Raw genomic sequence first — 4,591 nt, 5'->3', positions numbered from 1 at the left:
TCCACTCTGTTCTGTTCTCTCTTTAGGTCCCCATCGCTGCTTCAACTAATTTTGCAAGGCCCTTTTCTTCTACCGTTCCTTCTTCCAACGCCATCTCAGTTTTCTCTTTCCTTTCCTCACTACGTTAGCCCCATAACTTGCTGGTTTCCTAGGTGACACTCCCATTGTTTCTATTTTCCAATATTATCACTTTTCATACTACTCTTCACATCATACATTTAGTGTATTTCTCATGCTTCCATCTGCCTTTGTGGTATTTAGCCATATCATGGTTAAAGCTAGTTCTTCATTATTCCTTCCTTCCTGTGGGGCATTTTCATAAATGAGCAGGAGAGTTGCTCAGATACTGCATATCAGTGCCACCAATAGGTGCCCCTCTCCAACATCTATGACATCCAAATTTTGCAATATAACTATTACTATGACCCCAAGGTAGGACTGAAGAAAATCTGCTTTCATGGTCAGGTTAGGCTCTATTAGGCTTGGTTGGTATATAAAACTGATGAGGTTCTGAATTAACAACTTCAAAATTGTGCATTTCTGCAACTGTTTAAATCCATTACTGTACTTCAATAATCAGGTTATATGTTATGAAGGATAAGATACAATATTATAATCTTGGCACTGGAGCTCTACTGCCATGGTATGAATTTACATTTTTTGCCAAAGTTAAAAACTGCTGACTGTGGTAGCAAGAAAGTTAGCATAATTTGCCATCATCATTAACTCTTATTATCACTAGAAAAATGTCAACAGTTAACCCGCCCCGTCCCGGCCACTTTTCGACCACTGGTACCCCCCAATCCCGGGCAATTTTCGATCTTTTTTTTTTTTGCTAAAACTTTCGCTTTTGGTGAGAAACATCGAAAATTCATAGAGAAATCGCTCACCTGAGGTTTAAAATACTCATTACAGGTAGGAGAGCCTCCTTACTTTACTGGGTTTTCTATCAGGCTGGCACCAAAGAAAACGAGTTCTATGGGAGGATAACTATTTCACATCACTCATAAACGGTATTTATTTATTTACTGTTACGAATTTATATGTAGTACAAAAGTATATTGGTTTTCAAGCAGTAATATAGGCATTATAAGCATTGTTTCACTCACTAATACCTGACCTTTTTTTGCCACATTACCTGATCATCATTTCTAACTGTTTCTTCTTCTAATGCTATGTAAAGTTTGTCCTCCACATTGTCATTGATTGGGGAATCACTCTGGCCCTGAATTTCGTACCGTGGCATGACATGGCTATACTGGCCAGGTCACTGATAACAGGTGAATTGCTGAGAAAAGGGCATGCAGGGGGGAGGAGGAGGTCATGCTGGGTAAGGCATTGTCTCTGCCCGGCATCTTGTTGAGGCAGGTGTCCCGTGTATACATACCAAAAATGACTCGCGAAAATTGAAAATTGTGGAAATTATGAACCTTGCAATTGCAGGACGTTGAAGTACGTCCTCGGGATTAGCTGTGACAAAACGTGAGGACGTGGAAGTACGTCCTCGGGACGGCGCGGGTTAATGAGGTCGCTAACAAAATACTGACAGCGTTCTTTAACATTACATACTGTACTGCACATCAACAACAATATGTCCTACTTACTGACCTGTGTGGTGCTTAAATGTACAAATACACAGTTAGTGATACTGCACTGTGCCATGCATCTTCCTTATAATTCTCATCAATTTAACTGGAATGCAGATAACACAAGTGTAATTTGTCTTCGTTTTTCTTTGTGAATTAAAGGGATTAATCCCCGAGCTTGACCTCATCAGATCATATAGCCCTGCTAGAGTTACAGGGGAGCGCTACCCCTCCCAGCACAGCAGCCACCGAGTGGGGCGTGAACTTGCAACCTCACGATTACGAGCCCGACACCCTACCACCGAGTTACCACGCTCCCCTTGTGAATTAAAAGGACACGGGAACTCAGCCTGCTCTGTCTCTCTTGTCAAGGTGCGTGGAGAATCTAGATGCGGGGCACAAGCCCAGCAGCTCGCAGGTATTCACGGACAAGGCACACTACTTTTCCACAAATTTCCTACCTCAACACGGTAGCCCTTCTACGACCTTCCTTTATTCAGTTCTTCTTCTTCTGGGTGTAGAGGGCAACGGTCGAGGTCACAACCCACTGCCCTTCCTCAGCTGATGGTGCAGAGTCTTACGTCACAGACAGGTGAGCTGCCCCGACAATCGCAGGAATCTACACAACAGGCGCATGACTTGCAGACGTGTATCAGGGTCACTGGAGCCACCAAGTAGTAGACGGAGAGAGAGGCAGGGGTATCCAAGGGTAGCCAAGTGTTCTTGGAGGGCCACCCGGTAGGAGTGAAATCTGGGACACCACAAGAGGAAGAGGGAGGGAGAGGCGGGGGTATCCAAGGGTAGCCAAGTGTTCTTGGAGGGCCACCTGGTAGGAGTGAAATCTGCGACACCACAAGAGGAAGTGTTCAACAGTCTCCTCGGCACGGGGACACCAGGGACACCACGGGGAATCTACCAAACCTAGACGGTGTAGGTGGCCATTCAGGCCCGTATGGCCAATACACAGGCGGGTGAATGCCACGTCCAGTTGGCGGCAGGGATGGCGGGCCCAGGGGTGGATTGCAGCATCAGCAAGGACGAGTCCTAGAGAGGTTGTGTCTAGCTCAAGAGAAAGGGAATGCTCCCAAAGAGATGTACAGGCTTGTCAGATATGAGAGCGGAGAGCAGCAGGATCCGGATCAAGGCAAGTGAGATGTTGGGAGTGGTGGGCTTGCTGAGCTGCATGATCCACAATTTCGTTGCCACAAATGCCTACATCCGAAGGAACCCACTGAAGGTGTACAGTCCAGAGGGGGGAGGCAAAATATATAAGGAGGGAGTGATTCACACGGAGTAGTCGCACATGAGAGGATGGCCAACTGGAGAGGAGGAGGTGTAAAGATGACTGGGAATCAGTGTAAAGCACTATTGGTTGAGGTGGCAAGTGGCATTTGACAAAAGTCAGGGCTTGGAGGATGGCATATAATTCTGTAGTGAGGACAGAGTGTGGTCCAGATAGGGTCCAGGTCTGGCAGAGAGAGAGGTCTTCGAAGTACACTGCTGAGGCGTAGGAGGCAGGAGGGGAGTATGAACTGTCAGTAAAGATTCTGAAGAAGCCTCCATAGAGAGAGGTATCCATAAGGTGGAAAATTTGGTTGGCCAACAAAGCATCAGAGGACTTTTGAAATGGGACAGGGAGGTCTGGGGACACCATGGGGGAAAGGTCAAACCACGGAGGGACAGGTGTGATGGAGGGAGTGGGGGAGGAAGACGGGGGTGGGATAGATAAGGTATAACAGGCCTGTAGGCCATGAAAGATGAAGGGTGGGTTTGCACGGGGCCATCGAAGGGGAGGACTGACTAGAGGGATTCGAGAATATAGGATAGAGAGCGGGTGCTGGGGGGGATGTCCAAGAAGACGGTGGAGGAGATAGGGGGAGCATTCCTGATCTGGAATGGAGGGATACAACTGGGGATGACTTAAAGGCCCCTAGGGCTATACGGAGGGCAGTGTTTTGGATTACATCCAGCCTCAGCAGGTGAGAAGAGGAGGCAGATCCATAAGCTGATGAGCCATAAGTGAGTCGGCTTAAGATGAATGCGGAGTACAGATGGAGCAATCTCTCCCTAGTTGCACCCCAACGCACTCCTGCTATGCTACGCATGATGCCTAGTCGTCGGAGGCAGAAGGATCGGAGGTAGTCTATGTGGTGTTTCCAAGTCAGTCTGGGGCCGTCTAATCGCAGTCCAAGAAAGGTGTGCCTAGACTGTAGGGGTACAAGAGAGCCGTTTATCCGAATATGTGGAAGGGTAGGGAGTTTGCGCAGGGTGAAGCATATGAGAGAGCTCTTGCCGGCTCGCACTGTCAGACCCCATGCCTCGGCCCAGGCGACAAAGACGTCTACTGCCTGCTGGAGACCTGACTGGGCATCGTGTAGTTGATCTGCACTATAGAGGAGAGAAACGTCATCCGCATAGATGAGGAAGGAAACTCTCGGGACTCGGGGGATGTCTGACAGTAAGACATTAAAAAGGAGGGGGCTGAGAACAGAGCCCTGTGGGATGCCCCTGTGAATCACAGAACAAGATGATTTTATATTCCCTAGGGAAACGGCAAATGTGCGGTCTGTGAGAAAGCTTCGTACCCAGGCCAGGGCTGGACCTCTCACCTCTTTTGTGCTGAGCTTATATAGTATACCAATATGAGGGGCTGAGTCAAATGCGCTCTGAATGTCCACAAAAGCTGCCAGGAGATATCGACGGTGGCAATATGCGGAGCGGATGTGGTGTTCGATCTGGAGGAGGATGTCCGCAGTGCTCCTTCCTGGTCGGAAGCCACACTGGTCCTCCCAGAGGAGACCATGATATTCTAGCCACCATGTAAGGCGCCTGGTAACCATGCGTTCAAGCACCTTGCCGACATTTGATAATAGGGCAATAGGTCGATGGGAGGAAGGCAGGGAGGGGTCCAGTCCTGGTTTGGGAAAGGGGAGAAGGAGGGATTCCTTCCATGAGGAAGGGAATGCGCCTGACAGCCAGCTGTCATTGAACAGGTCTAGTAGGGA

This window comes from Coenobita brevimanus, chromosome 61, assembly GCF_032717465.1.
Source record: "Coenobita brevimanus isolate Jiangsu-jjx chromosome 61, ASM3271746v2, whole genome shotgun sequence".
Taxonomy (NCBI): Eukaryota; Metazoa; Arthropoda; class Malacostraca; order Decapoda; family Coenobitidae; genus Coenobita; species Coenobita brevimanus.
This window is presented reverse-complemented; position numbering follows the sequence as displayed.